At 36.6% G+C, this 24,164-nt stretch overlaps 1 long non-coding RNA gene across 1 annotated transcript in view; it reads right to left on the minus strand.

Moving 5' to 3' along the window:
* LOC112450583 overlaps positions 1-11,194 on the minus strand; it is a 34,188-nt gene extending 22,994 nt beyond the window's left edge. Inside the window, exon 1 of the long non-coding RNA XR_003039245.2 lies at positions 10,988-11,194. This is a non-coding gene — a long non-coding RNA (uncharacterized LOC112450583). The remainder of the gene's footprint in view (positions 1-10,987) is intronic.
* Between the last annotated feature and the right edge of the window lie 12,970 nt (positions 11,195-24,164).

Genomic DNA, 24,164 nt, shown 5'->3' on the forward strand with positions numbered 1-24,164 from the left:
TCACATGATTACCTCACTATAGGGTCTCTGTCTTTTTAAAGGCTCCTTTGAACCTCAGTTTTTTGCACTGTGTCCTTTCAATATTAATGCCAGCATCTAGCTGTGAGAGTCTAACCAGTTTGAGTTGGGAATCAATAGCCCATGTGAATACATTGCTTTCCTCTTGCATCATATCCTTTTGCAATGAAAGCAAGTTACGAGCAAGAGAAACTGTTGAATGTTTTTACATGACGCTCATTCTGTTTTACATGTAAAACAGCACCTGAGCATTTTATTCCATCGCTGGGATGCAGCACACATTGCCATTTAGTCTCCACTAATACCGCAAGTCTCCGTTAACCTGCATTTTTATTAACAATTACAGGTTTATGGCATTTATGCAAAGAGTTCAGCAAGCCTAGTTAAACAAATGAGAACAAACCTTTTTGTGTAAGAGGTGCAAGGCAATCATTTTCAAACATTTAGTCAATGGTAAGCATTCAGATTTTTCAGCAAATTTCAAATATTGATTGATGTAAGGCATTATCAGTGTATCATAGTGTAGATAGCATGTATTACATACTACATATATTGTGTTCTGTGTTAAAAAGAATGTATCTGTGTAAATTTAGGTTCATGTGCCTGCATTACTACCTGCAGGTGCAAGTCTGAAAATGTCTGGAAGCTCTTTAGATTAAATCTTCTCATACTGAGGCTTAGCCCTGTGGTATTCACAAGATCCCAGGGATCATATAGTGCCCTCTGCTTATTATGAAGTGGCCTAAATGGTTTAAACCCGTCTTTCTTCTAATCAAATAATTGGTTGGTGAAGATAACCAGGCTATGGATTTCAGACTAGAGTTGGAGAACACCAGAGGGACGAGGAATGAAGAAATCTGTCCTTGTCCTTGACTTCCCAAAGTCCTTGTTCAAAACAGGATGGATGCTGTCTGTGGTTTGCAGCTAAATGAAAAGGATGCAATTGTCAGTGCTCTTGAGTGTTTGGTTTTGTTTGATTTAGTTGAAAGGGATAGACATTTTGACAACATAGTTGTAGGGTTAATGAAAACAGACGGAAAGTCATTTGCTGCTTTCTTTTTAAGGATCGATAAAGACTGACACAACAAAACCCTTACGTGCACATACACACATACCAACACACAACAGCTTGAGCTGCTTGTCATTTATTCTTTGCTCTCAAACTGGTCTGAGAGAGATGAGCACAATATTGTTCAGTCAACCTCGGTACAAGAAGTCAGAAGTGGAGATGAAGGCTAAAGTCTTAATGCCAGAGTTTTAAACAATATCGTCACTGATACTAAACAAACATGCAGTTATGGATGTTATAGACATCCTTTTGACTACATCTGCATTATGTTTGCTGATAAACTTCACAATGTACTTCACAAGTACATTTCTCTTTTACTACAAATCCTTATTTTTTATTAAATACACATATGAACCAAGGTTTGGCAGAGGTAGATGAAGAATGAGCATTTAACAGACTTCTCAGATAATGAATCAAAATGCTATGGTTTTCCAAATAGACAGTATAGCCCTCAGAAAGATTAAATATGTTCTGTCTAAAAGAACCATGTTATTTTAAGTTTGAACTGCATGGCAATTCAGGTCAATATTTCTAAAACTGTAAATTTTGTCTTTCTAAACCCTGTCTTACATTTCATTGTCATTTTGAGCAACGCGGCTGTGCCAGTGTCAGAAAGTGTCACGCTCATTGGCGGGGTGTCTGACGCTGGCTCTGTGTATAATGAGGGACTGTCGCTCGAGCACTGAGGGGAGACGGTGGTGACATGCCAGCGTGGGAAACTCATCTAAATCACATTACCAAACCCTGCCCTGAAGGCTCGCATGGCTGGCAGATTAACCTGCATGGGCTGTCGCCAATGCTGCCGCCACTTTTACTGGATACGCTGCTTTGTTTCAGCTGATGGGTAATAAACATTGTAATCAAGCCCACAATGCTGAAAGGCTTATCTTTAAACATGGAATCTGTAGCACAGAGTAATACAGAAAAAGAAAAAGCAGCATGAAGATGATTCACTGCAGTTTGTGGCAAAAAACTGCTGAGATATGGTGTTCTTTTTGTAGCTCATTAAACTACAATGCAACATCGGTTAGTGGGTGAACAAAGATGCATGACATGCAATAAGGTGCATATTTCAGAAGCTTTATACTGTACCACCATGAGAAAACTGGTTACAGATTACATCAGGTTGTGTTAGGAGGGTCTTGTTCCTGTATTTGGCAAAGCTGACCTGCAATCGGACACTCTTGTCCCAGTATCAACTGTAAATTGTAAGATGTGCCAGGGATAAATTGTCTGTTTTGTTAAACCAGTTTGCTGCTGTGTATTTATTTCAAGAGGGTTCTGTTGAAAGTTATTGTCTTTGGTTTTTCATTAGAGATTATTTATTACCTGCCCGGTTAGATTTACCCTTTTTGTAGTCTTGACCAAGCCAGCTCTGAAGTTCTTTCCAGCTCTATCATTTTTACTACCTTGTAAATAAGCACATCGGTCCCTCTACTCTAGCAGTCTGAAATCCTTGCAGCTCTGGACTTTGTGAAGAGAGGTTTATTTTAAGATTCTGCTCTAGATACAGAAATATAAAGAAGATTTAACTCTTGTACTATAATTGCCCAAAAGTAAAGTTTTTTTTTTTTGTTTGTTTTTTTTCAAATAACACTGCAACACTGTAGTCAAAGAATGAGATACGAAAATATTCTACAAAACATACAGGTCATAATATACATGTTTATCTTCTAAACCAACTTTGTCCTGTTCAGGTTTACACAAGGGCTACAGCTTATCACTCATCAGGTAAGTTATGGGGTACTCCCTGGACCAGTCTCTGGTCAATCACAGGACAAACAATTCAATTTGTTTTATTTATATAGTGCCAATTCATAACAAAAGTAATCTCAGGGCACTATAAAAAAGAAAAAAAAAAAGTGTAATTCAATCCAAAACAGACCAGTGCAGTCAAAACTTTGTGTACTCTCACACATGAAGTAAATTTAGAATCATCAAATAACAAAAGAAAAAAAAAAGATTTAACAAAAAAAAACCCAAGCTTGCTTGGAAAAAGTAAGCCAACTCCACACAGAACCACACCAGCTGAGATTCTAACTGGAGACGAGTCTTGCTGTGTGAGAACACCAAACCAAAGTGATGACCTATACATCACCATTCCAGTTCATATTTATTGTCCTACTCCTGAAATATCTAAAAGACACCTAAATCCCAGAAAACAAATCTGAGCTGAGTTTAAGGACATCTGTGGAAAGCACCCCCAGTCTACAGAGACATCAGCCCACAAATTATAGGACCAAAGAAAATATGTTTCTTAAAAGTCAGTATTGATACCAGAAACCTCAGGACACACCTGTAGATGTTCTTTGTCCACACTCTGAGTGGTCAGAGACATTTTGGCTGCAAAAAATAGAAAACTATTCAATTTAACAAAGTGGTTATACTGCTATAGCTGATTGGTTTAGGTCAATCTGCTGCAAAGTTTTCATCTTTGGCTCCTTGCCATTTCCCACTAGAGACCTTATACTGATTTTAATGAAATTTTAATATCCTGTAATCAAAACCCTTTTCATTTTATATCAGTTGTAGTTAATGTTGCCAAGCCCAAAGTGTACAGTTTTGAACTCTAGTTTAGTGTTATAATATTACTTAATTCACTTGTCAGTGACGTCTGACATGGGGTGCAGCCAGTCACAGGAACAATTACAATACTAGCGGGAATCTAGAGTGGCAGTTATATGACATTAGTGAGGCTCATTTAGCTTTCACATCAAAACTGCAGATACTTGGGCCACAGAGACACACTCTGCCCCCCAAGGCTAATGAGTTCAGAAGCAAACCTGGAAATTTAAAGCCCAGTTTGAAGTGCTTTTTTATACCAACCGATTGTCAAGGCAAATCATTTATTAACATGCTTTGTTCTTTGCTTAGTTTTTTTGTTTTTTGTTTTTTTTTTGTAAATCAAAAACTCAACATTCTCCAACCCCATCAGAAAGAAAAGAGGATTAGTGGTTAGAAAAGGCAAATACTTCCATATGGGTTCTTGTGCTGCAACTCGATTTCTCAGTTTATGCTTATCCATTCAGTGAAGCTTTGTTGACCAGCCCTCATCCTGTTTCAACAACCAGCTGCTTCACATTCATTGGCTCAGTTACACACATTCACTCCGGGGAGATAACCACTGCAACACATAATTTCTCGCCGTTTCTCTTGCACTTGACAGCTCTACTGGAGGAGCTTGGGGTTAAGCACATTGTTCAACAGCACCTTGACAGAAATCACTATGGGAGGGACCGGGGTCATTTGGTTTACTCACCCAAGACTTCCCAAGTCCCTTTGAAGGTTCGTAAGTAAAGCATAACAGGTACTGTGGAAATCTTGCACAAAGATTTCACTTTAAATATGTCCTCTAATGCAGCAAAGATTTCATAACAGTTTTGTCATTTGCATAGTCTAAATTTATATAAAGAACATTATCAACTATGCTGGAAAAATAAAGACATTTTAACACAGATCTAAAGTGTGTTTTGTTAAGGATATTTCTACAGTATTTAAATCTGGGAAACTCCAAGTCATTTCAGTTTGGCCATGTTGTTGACCTCCCCCTCAACCTCTATTCCCTTAATTCTAATGAAGGTCACTAAAGCCACGCAAGCCGATTTAAATATGAGTTTCATTCAATATTGAGCCCCACACTTGGGAGCAACCAACCTCCTGACATTTAAGCTGGGCTTATGAAAGCCTAGACATATATACCTAGTGACTGGTGTTAAGTGGTGTGAAACCCAAAGGATCTAGGCAGGTTTTGGCCCTTTGAAGCTGACAGGCCCACTCCCTCCTGGCATGCCATGACTCCACTTTCTGATTTATAGGTAATTTATTCAGCTGAATAATTAAGGGCCAGTCAGCAGCAGAGAGCATGAATAGCAATAAGCTTGAAGAAAGAGTTAGTTTCCTTCAGCTGGTGAAGCCACGGTGCCCAAAGCAAACCTGTGTTTGAAATAATATTATTAGAAATTGATTCCACTGCTTTTTGATCCATATGATGCTTTAGAAAATGTTAAAATTCCATTGCTTTTACTATAATCTCTATAAAATTTTATTTAAGTCATATAAGCAAATGTTTTTTAAGGTTTAAAAGTAGTGGACAGACAAAAAAAAAAACTCTAAAAATGTATTCTTCACTGCAAATCTTGGTTTACTTTTTTGTTTGATCTTCATGATTTTAAACTTTGTGGGTTCTCTGTTTGGGATTTTGTAAAGATCTTCTTTCTGTTGTTTTATTCCTCAGGTTTGTTTCAGTTTTAGCTTTAGTTGCTTTTGTTAGCCCCACTGTTAGTTCCTGTCTTATTTTGGAAGTCTCTGCAGGTGGTTTCTTCTTTTACTTTCCCTGTTGGTCTGGTCTTGTAATTGTTTTGACTGTTTTCACCAGTATCTTGTCACCCCTGGTGTATATTTATGGATCTTGTCTTCCCCTGATTTGTCTACTAAACTTTTTCGGTGGAATGGCTGTATTTTAAAATTTGGCATTTTATATTTTTGGTGAGGTATTTGTTGTTGTTATTATTATTTGGTCCCTCACATTACCTACTTTGTTTGGTCAACATCTTTAGTTTGAGAACTAAAGATGTATTTTGCCGTCACACCTGTTTCCTGTGTTTTGCATTTGGCTCCTCATCCAATCACACATTTTATAATAGCACCTATCAGATTTTAAGAGCTTTCATCAAGCAATTAAAATATTTAAATGTAGAGCAAATCTGATTGCTGTAGTCATTAAGATTCTTTCCCCAAAAAACCAGGAAGAATCTGTGCCAAAGTTTGTTCGGATTCTTAAAGACGTTCAGAAATCACCTGCAGATGGTGTCAGGGATCACCATAAGCAATTCATCATGTCCACACCAGTGATAGCCCATCTGCAAAATTGTCTCGATATTTATAATATTTGAAGCATTTCAGCAAAATAATGAAACTGTCAACATGGCACTAAAGTCAGAGAAAAACCACCTGTCTGCAAACGTCTTTACCAACACTTCCTGTCAGTCCATCCAGTGTTAGATAGCCTGGACCAAAATAACTGGCTATCCCTTGAGGCATTTAGCTGGCTAACAACAGCAAAACATGCCAAGTGTGGAAGTTTAGCTGTAAGTTCAAACAATCACAAAACTATAGTGAGACGAAAATAATTTATAAACCCTGAAAATACAATAATCCATATAGTTACAAATGCTGTTTGTTATTGAAAAAGGTATTTTTGTCAAGCAAAATGATTTTACCAGAGTAGATAAATGTGGACAGAGACAAACACATGCACTTGTCCCCGTTTCTTTGTAATTGAGGCCTCAGTGATAAGTTAGGGTCAGCAAAATAATGGCGCACAGAGTCCATTAAAACATGAGCACAGTTATGTGGGAGGCAAACTCTGCCGATGGCTTCCGACCCCACTTCATTATTGTGCAAATGGAATGACTTCACAATTCTGCTCAGTCTCAAACACCGACACTTTTTTTCATTCTGTGCACACTTAACTAACATCTCTGAAAACCCGCCTACAGTATGAGCCAGTGGAATAAATTCAACTGTTGTTACAAAAACACAAATGTACCTAGACATACAGTCACACAGTGATTCTAATATCAGGTAACGGTTTGTGAAGATGAAACAAACTGTCTCATTAGCTGCTTTCACACAACAGCTGAGACTCAAGCTGATCATCAGAAGCCCATTTAACTTGAATAAACTGCCAAACTGAAAGGATCAAAATAATCCATCATAAGCGATTACAGGCCAGCAGCTTTGTTAGTTTAGATCTTTTGGAGTGAAGTTCTGTGGAAACGTTATGAACAAATACAATTTTACCTGTTGTAGCTAGCTTTTTGTTCAACTTCAGTTTGGACAAATAGAGTTTAATTCTGACCGGATTAAACTCTATTTCAGGCTAATAAATTGTCAGGCCAATGATGGTCCAATTTGGTCCAAGACTGAAGTAGATTGCCCCCATTATAACAACCCTGTCTTCAAAAAAACAGTAATGCAAACAATATTTTATAAACCTTTACACCACCATCAATTTTGTATTACACAACTGATCCTGCAGAATTATTGTGACATTCCTGCTGGAAGTGTCCAAGGCCAAACCAGATGTTCTACAGATAGCTCCTGCTGTTGCTATTTTATGCTCGCAGACAACTATAGAGTTTAATGTAAATAGCTTTGTAAAGGGAACTTGACAGTGATATAAAAGTTTGCCACTTGAACGGCAATATCATCTATGGGAATTATGCAGAATTTTAATCTGGAAGCAATTCACTCTGTCTTGGCCTCGCTCAGACTAGCAGTTAGCTTGTTATTCTGACCCGAATTAAACTCTTTTTATCCAAACTGAGGTTGGTCAAAAAAATCTTGATTATTACTTTCAAGTAAATTGTGTATGCACTTAATATTTTAATGTTGGTTAAGTTTAAGCATAAAACTAAAAGTCTGTCTTAGCTGTCACAAAAACTCTGATTTTTTTTTTTTTTTACTGACAACCACAGGTCTTTTAGAGCTCGGTTATACAAGAAACACAGTGTCCGCTCTGCCATTTTAGAAAGAGGACAACTGCAACTCAGACAAGGTATCTGGGTTGAATCAATAACACCCTGATTAATGCAGCAACTATGTGTGTGAAGTCATCTAATGATTTTTTTCTTAGTTCCTCTTATTTTCTGTTCTGTTTGGAGACACAAAGCTAACCTGCAGCTGCACACTGACCGCAGAGTTAAAACAAAGTCCCAGTGTTCACAGATCACTTTGTGAACACGTCCATGTAATTACTGTTTGCTAATTAGAAATCATAGGTGGATTTGGTTTTGCTTCACCTAGTTTTCTTTTTTGATTATTAACAAATAATCACAAGAATATCCCCTCTTTGGGGAATGAATTTCCACTTCCCTTTCTGTATTTTTGCAGAATAATGTATTGTTGGGAAATTACTATTGATTGTTTTAATATTGTACTTGTCATCAAAAACTGAGACACAAATTTGGTTTATATTACATTTCTGTTATTATTAGTATTATTATTGTTGTTGCTTATCTGCTGTAACCTGTCTACTAGTGAAGCAGATAAAATACATCAAATTATCTTATTTCACTCTTATTATAAAGCTAATAAGCAACACCTTTTACATTATGTTGCTTTTTTTTTTAAATTTGGTTTGATATATTGTTAGTTTATTACTACAGACAGTTATTTTAACAGTAATCTATGATTTAAACAGTTGCCAGGATGCAAGAAATAGCTTATTTATGTCCTAATTAAACCCAGTTATTGTTGTTTTGAGCAGTGCGTTTTTCATCTTTTGACCTCAAGCAGGTTTTGGTGGTAGATAACAGCATCCTCAGCCATTTATCTTTTCCTTCCGCTTTTGTACTTGCTGATGACTGGCCATGTTGTCTTTTTAGAGAAGTGTTTAAAAAGCTGCTCCGCATGACAACATTAAAAGACAACTGTGAACGTGAAAGTTATTTGGCTGCCAGGTCTCATACAATCTGACATTCTGGCATTTTCAGACTAATGAGTTTCTGTGTCATTTACTGAGTCTCATAGACATGTTGGATTATAGCACAACCTGAATTTTCATTTTCATCTTTTTTTGAATACTTTGTCTCAATCAGGGTAATAGCATAATCTAATTCTGAATAACAGCATCCTGTTTGTCATTTTACGAACAATCTCTCTTCACCTACAAAGATGTAATTGTCATTCATTGTCTTTTTCTCTATTTTACTAACATAACAGCTCTAGTATGCATACCAGTGATGGCTTCCAAAAAATAAACTGGACACAAATCTTTGTTTTGGTAGTCTGAACCCAACTTCAGACAGAAATGCAGTTGTATGCAGTGATTTTCAAGATCTTCCATCTTCCTCCTTTTGACTTCAATGCAGTCTGTAAGTGCATTGCTTCAAATTTATTCCAACCAGCATTGCACAGTTTGACTGTACAGGTAAATAATTTCAAGGAGACAAGAGACTTCTCAGCTTAAACTCTTAAGTGTGTTTTACTGCACATACAGAGCTGAACAAAAGAAATGAACAGTGGCATATAAATCTCTGCTCATTTCATTTGACAGCAAAAACAAAATTAATCTCAAAATTCAAGGACATCTAGAAGTGTTTAGCTGCAATTCCATACAGGTTGTAAAAGTGATTCATAATTTAAGTCCAATATTGTGCAGGCTTGCTGTCTGTGCAACCTTTATCTTGCACAATTTGTTACATAACATACAGCATCGATTTGATGTGGGATAGAGGCACATCCAATAATCAAGTTAGAGTCCTATCAGTGTCAAAACAATTGTTGGTGCAAGCAATTAGACCATGTAGTGATATCACAGTCCTGTTTTATAGGTACTGTAATATGTTCTGCAAGGCAGGGAATCGCTCATGTAATATGTCTGAAATCCTGCAGTCAAATGAAAATGCAGTTAGACTAATGCTGACAATCTTATATGCTTCATATTGCTGGGGATGATAAGTATAAAGTCTGTAGATAAATAAACAAGCTGAGATCTCTGAATTTTTATTCACAAATAGAAGCAATGTCTGGAAGCAGGGGCTGTTTTGTGGAAATGTTGTAGTATCATACATAGAATGCACCAAAAGTCACAGTAGAAATGTATGCTTTGTGGAAGTTTGTTTTCAGAATTACTCAAGTTTTGTAGCTTTTTTTCCCCCCTTCTGCCAACTGAGGGGACAGCACTAACTTCCTTCAGCACCTTTTACTTTCAAACTTCTTTGAAAGCTTGAAACAGAGGCCCTTAACAATCAGATAAACAATATTAGAAGAAAACCAGCACTAATAAATAAAGCCTAACTCTTAAGACAATGGTATGTTTGCAGACAAATAAGGAAGGCTGAGCTCCATTCCAGCTCAATACTGGTCTAAATGGATGAGCAGTTGACTGTAAAGTGTCTCTATCTGTTGCAAATAGCTCTGTTGTAAAAGAGGAGAATAACATTGTGTTCTTCAAGCTTAAAACTAAAAATTCCAAACCCAACAAATTATGCTAAACAATAAAAGTAAGCAATAACAGCAACACACCTAAAAAAAAAAAAAAAAGAAGTTTAGTTTGCCCTGTGTGGAATGAGTTTGATCAGACATTTCTAAATAAAATTACTGTAATACAGAAATAGTCCTTTGTCAGCCCTTTTTGTATCTCAGTTCAGCTACAACTGTTAGTAGCAAATACACTTAGTAAAATGTGTCCATACCAATTGCTTTCCAATGCATTATCTCAAACTAAACATGCTAAAATGCACACTTAAAATGTGACAAATACAGTAGTGAATGTAAAGATGCTGGATCAGCCACATAATACCAAAGACAGACTGAAATGCAGCAACAATAAATACTATAAAATATGCAAAGCTTTCCTAAAATGTACATTTCTAGTTAGCATTTCCATGGTCATGTGTGATGGAAACTTTTCCAGCTAGCAAAAACCTGGACAGCAGCCTTTTCCTTCCGGTTATCACAGGTGCTGACATCTGAATAGTCCACAACAATCCACACCTTTTGACGATTGTGATTACAGTATATTGGGGTAACCTGGAATTGTAATCGTCCATATGAATGTACTAATAAACATTAAAATATAATTAGTATTTTTGTGGAGTTGTTTTAGAAGGCCTCATTATGAGAAAATGTTTTGCCATTTAAAACAAATCAAACCCTTAGAAATTTACATTTGTTCAAGTAAACTCTGTGTCATTATTTTCCACACCTTTTTCCAAGTAGCCGTTAGTGTTTGTCATGAACAGGTCAGAAGGAGGCGAACCCTGAGCGCAGACTCATCTTAACAAAACTACTTTAATAACAAAATAATCAAATACAGAAGCAAAGAGCTGATGTGGCAGCAAACAAAACCTAAACTCAACAACATTAACTAACTTAAACAAAACATGAACTGACCTGAGACGAGATGAAAACCAAACATAGCATGGGGGACGACGAGACTTGAACAACCAGAAGGGCAGCAGATTAAGGAGGCAAAAGTATGACAATGAGCCAGCGTGGAAGTGGAGAAAATGGCCAGGTTTTATAGGCAGAGGGTAATTATGGAAAGTGGGCCCAGGTGAGGGAATAATCAAGGTTTGGGGCAGGTGTAGATGGGCGTGGCAGACAGACAAGAGAGACTGAGGAGAAGTGAATGATGGCTGGAGAACAGGGAACAAGACACACAGAACAAGAACCCAACTACAAGATAACTGAATAAGATAAACAATAAACTTAAACTGAAACACAAAAAAACAACTGAATACAAAAACCCAAATTCTAACAGTGTGCCTCCTTAAATAAAGTTTCTCCTTAAGCATAAACCACTTGGACTACTGTCTACACAAACAAACAACCTCATTTAAAAAAAATCTGAGATATTCCTTTAGGTGGTTTGAGTCACAATTTTCCTTTTGCCTCCTCAGCTTGATTAAACTGGGCCTAATTTGCCCCTGATTTTGTTGTTAACTCTGCTGAATTACTTATGGATTATTCTTGGCTCCATCTAAATGTGGTTAATGCCACACATCGTTGTTTGTCTATCATCACATAAATCAGCGAGAAGAAATTGCTCTTAGACCTAAAATCAATAAAGGTCAGTGATATGTGGAGCACACCCAGCCAGCAATATCACATGCCAACCAAACACACATCAAATACCAGCAGTGTTAGCCCTGGTAATATCACACAATAAGTTCAGTGCCACAAGATGAAAAACCCCAACATATCAATGTTCAGCAAACTGTCGGGAGTGTTTCAGGTACTGATAGGATTGTAATCATTTCAGAAACTGAGGCTGTTGGTAGTGGAGAGGCTTAAGCCTGATGTGTAGATCACTGTAGCTCCTAAATAAGTCTTAATGTTCTGACCATTTGCATAAAGTAAACAATAACAACAACACAACATTGCATGAGCTTGGGTTTACTTCATTTTTTTTTTCACCTCTTCCCAGTTAGACATTTAATGGTAATTATGAAGTAATTATTATGATTATCAAATCACCTTTATTTACAAGGGTCTGTTGTGTTTCACCACACCAACTTTCTAAAACAATTAAAAAGTAACATTCCTTGAAGGAGAGCAAATCTCCTACCACCTTGCGTTTCAAATTTTTTAACAATAAATTCACGCAATGTGTAGCTCTCAGAGTATGTGTTGAAAATTAATCTACCAAATTCAAGCTCAATATCTGTAAATTGACTGAGGTTTTTCTATTTGGTAAGGTCTTTTAGCTGTGGTGGCTACCTTGAATAAGGTTGACTCCAAACATTAGTTAAATGAAGATGTACAACTCCTCTAAGTCTGAGGAAACAGATGGAATGCTTCCTATGGGTTTAGATGACACTTTACCTCAAGTGAGTTTCACTATCTAGATGTTTCTTCACAAGTGATGGTAGGATGGAGCGAGAACTGGATCAACAAAAAGGGACCTCATTCACAGTAATGAGGATGTTGCTCTGGTCCACAGTTGTGAGGAAAGAGTTAGGATGAAAGGCGACACGCTTGATTTATGGCCCATCTACATTCCAGCCCTCATCTATAGTCATGTGGTATATGAATAATGATTGAAAGAAAAAGATTCTGAATGTAGACTGAACTTTCTCTATAGTAGAAAGCTCATAGAAAGTGGAAATTACACAAGTCGAGCCGCTGCTACTCCACATCAAAAAGAGTCTGCTGAGGTGGTTCGGCCATTTGATTATGATGCCTCCTGGCTGCCTCCGTTTTTAGGACTCGCAGGAGGGATCTTATATTTTATCTGGCCTCAGGATCCCCCAGGAGGAGCTGGAGAGTGTCGCTGGGAAGTGTGATGTTTGGGTTTCCCTCCTGGACTTGTTTCCCCCACAACTTAACCACAAAAAAGCAGAAGAAAATGAATGGCAGGATGAATGGAGGTATAGTCAATGAATACTTTTTGAGAGTTTCAGTAAAATTTGTCCAAAATTTGTTAGGTGGTTTATGAGATTTTTGCTAACAAACAGAAAATTACAATTACATGACCACCCGTGTAAAGTGGTACCAAAACGATCATTTAGAAAAATGACTATCTATAGACTGATCCTCTGGTTTTATTGTCATTACATTAATGTAACTAACATCAGGCAAGAACTCAAACAATACGAGGTTCAGCTTTCACTAAAGAAAGACAACAAACAAGGCACTGTGGTTTCATAAATAAGAAGAAAAACAAGCCAAGAAAATATGGAGTTCTTTGATTAGAAAGTGACTTACTAAATGTCGGTTATTGGGATTTCACAGCAATACATAATATTCCCTTTCTGACTGCAACTTACAAAGTCAAGCAGACAATCCACACCTTTTCAGAAACAGTGTTACAGCTGAAAAGTCGTGCTTTCTTCTTGTTAAATTCACTTTAATGTTGCAAAGCCTGTTGTTTTTCTCTACATTGCCTTCTTGCGGCCCTCATGCATTTCAGGCTCTCTGTGTTTGGGCATGCTCCACTTTCCTTTTGAAGATTCTGTAATGCAGAAAATTATTTCCAACATGCAACTATGGGAGTCACTAATGATGACCTTTGGAGAATGATGAAACATAAGCGGCCATGTGTTGGTTTGATCTTCTAGCAGCCAAGCTGTTGCTGCTCCAGCAGACCAGTGACTATCAAGGCTTTTTGTTGATGAGTTGTAACCGGTATTGAATTTATGTATACATGTGTGTGCTTAAAAGAGCAGTTTCAATGAATGATATAATCTTTCTACCTGCATCCACAACAGCATTGATTTTAAATATATCCACACAAACATGATTTACTTTGATGTGCAACTTTTGTGCAGGCAATGCGGAGTGATAGATGGCAGCAAGAATGACAGGGAAAAGATTGAAAGGGGGCATAAAAACAGGATTTTAACAATAATACTTACAAATAAGCACTGAAGCACAATGCTAAATTAATTTGAGTTTCATTGTTGGTGACAAAGAGGCAGTTTCCATGTTGACAATGTATCCTGTGTTCCTGAGACAGATACAGTTTAGCCAGGTTTATCAACAGTTGTTTGTTCTTAAGCAGTTTTTATAAGCATTAACTTTTGTGAATTCAGTACTTGTGTCTGTACCCCATCCCACACACTTGCTGTGTCCTTTAACCTACTATGTCTGATGAAAGGGTTATTTTTTTGTTTGTTTTTTTTATTTATTTGTTTGTTTAAACTATCAATACTTTAACAAGTCACCTCTTTTTTGAGATAACTAGTAGAAATTATTCAGTAAGTGGGTAGTTGTTGCAGAGTGGCTTGAAGAAAAGAGATAGGTTTAGGTTTTAGACTGTTAGAGAAAAGGACTGGTTAATTACAGGAATAAACAATGATGTTAGGTTACATCGTTAGCAATATCTTCATGGTGTTTGTGCTTTGTCTAAATATCTTTTTATGATACCCTAACAGCATTTTTATGCACAACTGCAAAACAGTTTTTATTTCTTTCTGTTGTATATTTTTAGCTTAAATATTTCTCAAATAAAACAAAAACATATGACCCATAATTCGGGAAAATAAACTGTTTTTATATGGCTTTACTTTAGAAAAATAAAATGTCTTTTTTCATTTTTCGTTTACTGCCCTCAAAGACAAGTTCTAATTGTTGTTGTTTAGTTCCAGAAACAGAAGTGAATATTGAATTCACAAATCACAGACAAACAACATCATTACAATGGAAAGAAATAAAAAAGAAAAACTTTTTTTTTTTTAATTAATAAAAGTTTTGAACAAACATCAAACTTGAGGACAAAATAGACGTTGTAGTGTTGCAGTGGGTTGAGCTCTATCCAACACAATGAAACGATTAACCTCCCTTCGTTTGGTTTGCATGATGTGATTTTTATCATTTCTGATTTACAATATTTAAGTTGTTTTTTTCTCATCTACACATACAGTATATACATCTGCAGGTTGCTGTACAAATGAATTGCATTGCTCCAAATATACATACTTAAAACATTATCCCTTCATCTTTGTCTTTTAATTATGCTCCCCTATCTTATCAAGGGGTTGTACTTTCTGTATCAAAACGCTCACCAAGTTCAGTAATTAGCCGTGCCTGTTCAGATGTAATAATGTTTCGGGCACTGGTAGGTGTTAACAGATACAATCTGTTCTTTAGCATGTAAAGAACCTCCTGTCGTGCCCAATAACTCACTCACTTAGTTACAAAAAGTCATTGTCACTGTGTGATTGTGCAGTGACATGCACACACTCTTCCCCACATTCTCATCCACACACACATACTGACTCACTGGAACCACGTTGGTGTGTGGATCACCTCTTCAGTCCTTTACAATTGTGCCCCCTCTTGGTAGCTGATGTCATCGGAGCTGGGAGATGAGCTGCATGAAAACTGCAACTACTGTATCTCTGCCTCTACTGTGGGAAACGCTCTGATTTAGCTTGCAGGTTGGATTTGTGCTGTGTTGGATTTACAATTGACTTTTCGCTGATATAAAAGCAAACAGTAATAACCTATTTATCTTGGGAAAGCCAATATTGCATGAAATTGATACTTTTTTTAAAAGATATAGGCAAGATGGTGAAGGAACAGACACATTACAATGCTGAAGGAATAGAAAATGTTGTTGCTTTTAATTTAAAATATTCTCTAAAGTCTCACAACATCTGAAATAATTAATTAAACAAAATGTTTACTATATTAATCAAAACTAAGCCTAGTATATGATGAAGCAGCATGTTTAAAGCTTCAGCCACAAATTAACTTTGTAATTTTTTATTTCTTAACGATTATAAGCATTTATGACACCATCAAAACCACTGGGATCTAATCAGTTCTGCAGCATGCATATTTGTGTCACAGCCCACTCCAAAACACCCTGCTAATTATTTGGCTTGGATGTTTTTGTTTTGTTTTTGTTTTTTTTGTTTTTTTCAAACATGCAAGGATATTTCTCAGAGTGTGTACCATCTCTTTGACTGGTTCTGTATCTGAGCCATGTTGCTTTAGGCCAGTAAAAGATACAGTTCAAAATCCAAAGAAACAGAAAGAGTGATGAAGAGCTAAACCCAAAATTCCATCAAACCGTATGAGTCATGACTGATGCATGGCAAACAGACGACATAAATATTTTATAAGCACCTAAGAAGAGAAAGAGTTACTGCAGATGTTGCATAATCATAATGTCACTGACTTGAATGCAGCCTGGGACGTCTTCCCTAATGCTTCTATCCTGTCTGCTTCTTAACTTGGTAGTGTTCAATAAAAGTAAAATATTTGCAAAAATGTAGAAAAAAATAAAAACTGAATTAAATTAAAAAAGAAGCACATTAATATTTATTGTGTCAATAGATACAACACAGCCAGCAAAAAATAGCTTCCAAAACTTAAAAACATTTCCAATATACAATGGTTTATAGTGGTGAAGATACATGACTTTGTTCACTAAGTTTGTTAAATGAATTAGAGCGAAAAGAAAAGACAAAAGCAAGAGAGGACGTGAAAACACAGGATGTGCAGGAATCAATGGTGAGCGGCTATATTTGCCATTGTCCAATTAGACGAGAGGAGACTGGAGATCACTAACGACCTGACATTTACACACACTGAACCCTTGATTGCGATTACATCGTGTGGATGTGTGCGTTTGTGTGATTGTGTGTGAGAGACAGAGAGAGACATGCATGCGCGGCAGAATTAATGACAGAAAGAAGAGAATAAAAAGAGACGGTTGGTTTGTTGGGTTTCATGCGTCTCCTCTTGTTAATGGACTCATCAATATAAAAAAAAGGCCAGAATTAAATTTTTTTTAAAAAGGTGTTTTAAAGCAGCACATGGGTAAATCAACAGCCAAATAACAAGTAAATCCACTAAAATTGAGCTCAAACAGTAAGTAATCTGTCTAGTTTTTGTTTTGCCACTAAATGGACTGAATCTAAAATGTTTAATGCCTACTAAAAAAATAAATTAAATAAAATAACCGCCATTGAAAGATCATTCAAAAGTTTTGTTAGTAGCAAATATGAGTGCCCACAAAGCTATTGCCATTCAGTTTAATGTGCAGAAAAATTACTGCGTGTAGTAAGAGGCAAACACAAAAGCCATTCGGGCAGCAATCATTACTGAAAAGTCAAACACCAAGTTAGAACTGCATTCAAATGCTTTCAGCTGATGAGGGTTTGAGCCAAAGATGTAAAATAAATGTGTTTCTGTTAGCTTTGTGTAATGGCAGAGAAAAGAAGTTAAAAATAGAGTATATTAAAAAGAAAAACAATAAAAATGATAGGATTACCCAGGTTTGAGGGATTACTCCAACAAGGTGATCTGTACTGTGACCTCCAAAGTCTTGTTTGTGAGTAATGTTATAACTGTATACAGTGATCATGAGGTCTGCCCTACTTTGAAGTGGGCTTTGGAACAGTTCTGTTGGAGTATTGGGCATCTGCTGTCATCACTAACTCTGCCCCAAAGCTATGAAGTCAGACTTGATCTGTGGTAAGGAAGCCAGTGTTCGGAAAAAAAAAAACGTCTGCACACAAGAACATTGAGATTGTAGGTCAAAAAACTGACTGACTTCATGTCTGTATGTGGTGCAGTAAGCAACTTTACAATACTGGACATTTAGAATGGGGAAAAAAATCTATCAGATTACCTGAAGTAAAATAAAATCCCCTCTAAGTTGATTCTGTTCACAGTAAAAACGGTATTAAAGCAACCATATGTTTAATTTCTGAGCAACACTCATCAAAATCTGCATCATCAAATACAAAGAACCAGCTGAGAAGAAAGTAATTTTAGAATATTACCAATAATCAGATGATTTTACCTTTACATTCAAGTTCACAATTATCTTGTTCATAATGTTTATTTTCTGCACGTTGGTGATAAAAAAAAAACAAGGAGCTTATCAAATACCCTCAAACTCTGCTGGAGAAAGAAGGAAAAACTGATGACATGAGAGGCATTTATGGTGATGCAGAAGAAACACCTCCAAGAGTTAATTCAAGGGGAGCAGCTGCTTCACCAGGAAAAGAAAAAGAAGATGCTCCATATGTGCAAATGAAGATGGAAGAGCGTCAGCCAACAGGTACACAGGTAAGAACAGCAAACAAACATCATGTTTCAGCAGAGGATGAACAATCTGACTGATGCAGAAGTCCTTCTATATCAGCATCGCACACTTTCAAATCAACATTATTCTTCTCCTGTTTATTATTTGTGCACTTCACAGTCTGTTCAGTTATTTTAGTCTTCAAAGAGCTGTCATGGCTTGAAACATTAAGGTCTAGATCATTAAATGAATCATTAAATATCCCATAACAACTGTGTTTTAAAAAATGCAATTAACGTGCAAGTATTTTTTTGTTTTGTGTTATTATGGGTGGCAAGATTCATAAAGTGATTGGTACCAAAGTTGGCTCCTAATTTATACTAAATTGTTTTTTATGAATTTCTTTAAAAATTGAACCCTATTGGGAAACATATTGTACTATGTTAGTAAGCACAAGCTTTGTTGATTTTACAGAATTGTTGGATAATTCAGAATTTTTGAGAAGGCGTTCTGTGGAAAGGTTATAAACAATTACTATTTTACCTGTTGCAGATAGCTAAATAAACAACCTCAGTTTGGAAGAGTTTAATTCTGACCAGCTAATGGCTACTTCAAGCAAGGCTGAGAATAAAGTGAATTGTTTTCATCTTAAAGGAATAGTCTAGTCATAAGTTAGTGTCTTAACATCAGATCATCACATATCCCATAATTTGCATTGTAGCACAAAATAGCAACAATCTAAACAAACAGTAAAATTCTACAATTTTAATATTTGCTAATGCAGAGTTCTTCCATGCCTTCGTTTGGCTAACCATTAGCTTAGCCTGGACAAAGACTTTTGCCCTTTTCTCCATGCTCCTTGTCCTGAGACTGGTGTCACAAAACATCACTTTAAAAATAACCACACTATCCTTTAAAAACAATGAAAAATTCAAATCTTCTAAATTTCAGTGGTTCACGCAAACACATATTTAAATCATTTTTACCAACCTTAATTTCACATTACTCAGTTATTTCGACAGAAATTTTATGATAGTCTTGCCGAAAGTGCTTGAAGATCCTCCAGAAGTGCTACAGTCAGCTGCTGCTGAAACCATTGTTGTTTGCAAATAACCATACAACTTTATGTGAATAACCATGTTATTCAACATTGATAGATGCATAAAGGTTTAGAAAACAGCATTTCCACAAAACATTCAAAGATCTTTGAGAAAACTAATGTATTATTTACGACTGATTAAATGATAATGCTATAACTTTGTTTTAGTAATAAAGAAACTATTTTGGAGTTTCACTTTAGTGTATAATACTGACCCATCTGCCAACTTTTTGTCTCTACAACTCGAAAAACCTTCCTCTATCTCCCATATCTCAGAATGCCTTGGCTGACCGCATCCCAATCCATATCCTCAGGCCCACACTGAGAGTAATCTCTCTTCCCCTTCTTTTACATCCTGATATTCCTCATAGCCTCCGCCTATCTCCCCAGTCCTGTCCTTATTTCTCCACCAAGCTCAAGTGAACCATTGTCCTTGCCCAGCTCATTGACAGTTCCACTAAATCATGCTGGATTCTTTCTCACACAGAGCATTACCTTACCTCGCCGTTGCTGCTGGCATTGGCCCACTGGCAACCGGGTTTCACTTCATTCTGCTAACTGCTCCCGTGCTTCCGCCACGCACACATATGGAGACACAGACCGATTCACATGCACACGCACACCCTAGATTATTCTCAGCATGCTGCAGAGGAAATAAATGGCTCCTATGTTGGCCGGCCACTGGCTTGCAGAGCCAGGAGGGAAAATGATCCATCTGAGAGCCCTGCGACGTGGGCCAGGGTTTGGGGGGATAACTGTCAAAGCCAGAGGCCGCCTAAAAATTGAATCATGGCTATTTCTAGAAAACATGCTACAGGATGATTAGGTTGGGAGACTCATACAGAGAATAACAATGCAGTTTTATAAAGTTGTTTTTTTTCTCTACATAAGCAGTAGTGTAAAAATTATGCAGTTTATTAATATTGTAGGACAAAAAGATATATTCACAGATTTTTATGTTTCAAAACAAGTTCATTTAACAGAGTGTGTTTATTCTAACAACAGAAGTTTATTATTGTTCATAAGTATCTGATTAGTGAGCTGACAAGATGAGGCAGACAGCAACATTATGTCCCGGTTAGCACCATCTGCTCCACAACAGGAGGAGGATCTATCTGTCTGGAAATTACCTGCTGATGGGCAACACCTGGAGGGAGATGGGGAACTCGGTCTATGAAGCTGAGAACACTTGTCATATTTTCCTCTGCTAAAAAGAATTAATTTGTAAATGCTTGGAAAATTGAAAAGGATCCTAGCTTTTCTGAAGAGCTTGACACCAGTTTTCCTTTTTTTTAAAACATAACTTGACCTCTTAAAAACTAGAAATTTTCCACTTAAGTCTTTAATAACCTTTTATCGACGGGGCGTTATTGAGAGAAAATATCGTTTATGTGACATCAGAAAAACAAAAGCACATCTGTCTGCCCATGAATTACTGACAGCTGAGGAGAATGAGCTGAAACTGGTTTTACAGCTGAAAAGAATATTTAATGAACTGTTATCATTCCTCTAAGTATTCTATATAGTATGGCAAACATATAAGTATTATCAACTTGTAATATATTTCTGACAGAGATCAAATGATTTTTAGGAGCATGAAATGAACTAAAGGACCTGTTTCTTTTAACTGTTCACATCATAAATAATAAAAAGCAGGTTTCCAGGAACGGAGACACAAATAAAAAGCACACCCACTGAGTGTGTGTGTGTGTAAACTGTAATTAGGGGGTTGTGTTGAAAGTCTTAAAAACTGTATTTATATACAGTACATGACATTTTGAGTAGCATTTCTTAAATCATAATTGAGTGTTTGTTACTTGAAATGTTCTGTTCATATAAAAGAAAGCATTTATGGTTTTAAGAGCCAAAGTCACTGAAAGGTGAGTCGTTTCACTGATGACTTAACGTCTGAAGTGGTGCACATTGATAGATAAACCTCAGTTTAGTCAGGGTTTGCTAATAAAAAATTATGTCAGAGATATAGTTATTCTACTCATGACTTGGGAATTGATTATGTGCAGCCACTGTAATCTAAATCTGCCTAACAATAAGAAGATATTGTTCACAAATATGTTACATTATTGGCAACTGACTAAAATTTTAAAAAGATCCCCTTGTGCAACCCTGAGCAGTGAAGATGTGTTCCCACCTTGTTACTGGAGGTGTCCTCTGATAGGAGGCACATCTGCTCTTTTAGGTCGCCTTGATGCATCTGACTGTGTTGCTGTAAACCCACACATTTAAAGAAAAAAAAAGAAAGCCATGTCAATATATTATTTGTCTGGTTCCACTCATGTGTGGCACAGGACATAAATCCTACTGAAAGAAGCTGCTGCCTTCAAGCCAGAGTAGGTGGTACATGTCAAACTTACATTCACATGAAACCCAGAGCTAGGTGTTTTTGTTCTGCGGAAGATTGTCCTTCCTCGTGCAATCCCATCTACTCTTCACCTGATAAATGACACAGACTTACACATACGCACACACACACTCACACATGCAACCGTCCACAAAATGTAAGAGCCAATGTGATTCAACAAACCAGGTCATCCTTTTAATTGCTGCATTAACGGGAAAGACCAAGTCAGAAGATTTACTGAATCTTAACCCTGATTCAAACAAAAACTTGTTTCAGTTATATCACAGCAGGTTGAAACACGGACGGAAAAGATTTGGAGCATGGCTAGCAGTTCTTTCAAAACAGTCAGTTTCATTTTAATTTGGCATAATTGCCGATTTCCTTTTTGTAAAAAGTGTTTTCAGCGTACCAACAAAATTTAACAATGCCAATGTTTCTCCCAAATTTAGATTTATTAAATATACATACATCTCTACTTCGGAAAGTGTTTGAAAGAATATCCACCACTGTGAGCTCAGAGCTCACAAGAAACCACAACATAGGAGCAGTTTTACCAATTTTTTTTAAGCAAAAAGATCAATTTCAACAACATTAGGAAGTATAATCAAGTTTTCCTCACCTCGACATGTAAATAAAAGTCTAAGCACAAAAAAAAGGTTTATAATATATCACTGCTAGTGTTGACAAGGTCAAAGTCATTTTAAGATACCAATGCAACCAAAACAAAAACTCCTTAAAGTAATCAACAAAACTTAAATTCAATATTCTCCATCAATAAAGTTGAGGACCTTTGGCAACCAGTGTTGCCAAAATGTATAAATCGTTATTTAATCTATCTATTTTAGCAGTGATTATGAAAAAGGTAACTGCATTTCAAGCCCTCACCTTCTGTACACTTAGGTATAAATGTCCTCACTGGAACACTATTTTTTCCCCTCTTTATTGACTTTTTCTGTCACTCAGATTGTATTTTCATATGACACAGTTTGATCCTTGAGGGTCGTCAGATATTTTCCAGCCCTGCAGAACAAAGTTGACAGTGACTCACAATAAACAGAGCTGAAGCTGGAGACGGCAGAATGTGGTGGGAATCTTAGCTGTTATTAATATTCTGCTGGAGTGTTTCAGTGTCTGCAAGGAGGCCTTCCACTCTCTCCCGCCCTCTCACCAACTGTCTGTTCTCTTAATTGGAGCTGGGAGTCCAGGACCCCGTCTGACCACCGCACACACCCCTGAGAGGCAGCTAGGTACAACTTCACTCTGTGTGGGCGAATGTGTGTGTGTGTGTGTGTGTGTAAGAGAGAGAGAGTGTGGGTGTGTGTGTTTGAGCAAAAGAAATAAAGAGGGAGATGAAAGGTTTGGAGTGAAAATTAAGCTATAAAGGTAGTGAACAAGACTAAGAGTGTGTATTAGGACGCACTAAAACAGATGAGGATCATAAGCTGGAGTTTTACCAAGCTCCTAATACAGAAACAGCAAGAAATGATTGTGATTTTTTTCTCTTACAAAGTCAAAAATGAATGTTTTTGATTTTCTGCTGTTGTTCTTAGCAAACCTTTAGAGGTTGGAGAGAAAAGGTCTTAAAAAATCTAAACCTTATACTATAATTGTCTCCCACGTTGTATGTCTCTTACAGTTAAAACCAAATCACTGAGCAATAATATCTGTTCAGAAATATCACTATCATTTTGAATGTGAAGAGCTTTCTTGTGGAAGTGTGTTTGTCCATGTGACTAAGTTTGGCCTTTCTAACAGAGTAGCATTGATCCAACACGCCCAGTAAATGGATGAAAAACATTAGGGAGAAAGCATGTGTTTAGTAGAAAACAAACAAGGAACAATGACTCAGCTAAAAAGTGCCAGAGTTGATGCAGGTCACTCATATAATGTGTTTGCTCATGTAGCTGCAGTTTTTACTTTGACAACTGATCTGTTGCTAAAAATAAAACACAAGAATTAAAAACAAAAACAGCTATCAGTGTTTTCTTGTTTATAAGGATTACTATACAATGTGCATTTTACTAATATAGATTGATTTTTTTCCTCATATTTATTATGTTTTTCTTTGTAAATATTTATATTTATATTGATATTGACAATTTAGGGTGTAAATGTGTAATTGCCCTTCTTGAGTTTTCTAAGATTTTAATTTTTATAAGCAAGCCCTCTGAGCAACAGAGAATTATTCATTTATTGATTGAAAAAAAGGGCTTAATCAGGAGAAATCTGCATGGCATTTCTTAATTGATTAAGGTATTGATTGAATAAATGCAAGTTCTGAGTGCATTAGGCTGTGCGCCGCCCTTACACAAGCTAGATTAAATCATGCCGTACTCATCGCCTCTGCTTTTAAAATCAGAATGAATAAATGATCTGAATGTTAAGTTTGACGGCAATAAATGCGCACAGTTATGCTCTTTGAATCAGTGATGGTATGTGAATGGCTCTGTCTCCGGTATGAATTGACTCTGCATGTTTTGCAGGTCAACCTTTTTATAAATAAATAAGCCGTGTTCTGTCTTTATTTGTAAGCTCAAAATAAATCAGCATCCCATCTTGAGCATGAAGAAAATCATCTGTTTATAACGTTGGGTAACTGTGTGTGCCCTCGAGTAAAATATCCACA

Source organism: Kryptolebias marmoratus, linkage group LG15, assembly GCF_001649575.2.
Source record: "Kryptolebias marmoratus isolate JLee-2015 linkage group LG15, ASM164957v2, whole genome shotgun sequence".
Classification (NCBI taxonomy): Eukaryota; Metazoa; Chordata; class Actinopteri; order Cyprinodontiformes; family Rivulidae; genus Kryptolebias; species Kryptolebias marmoratus.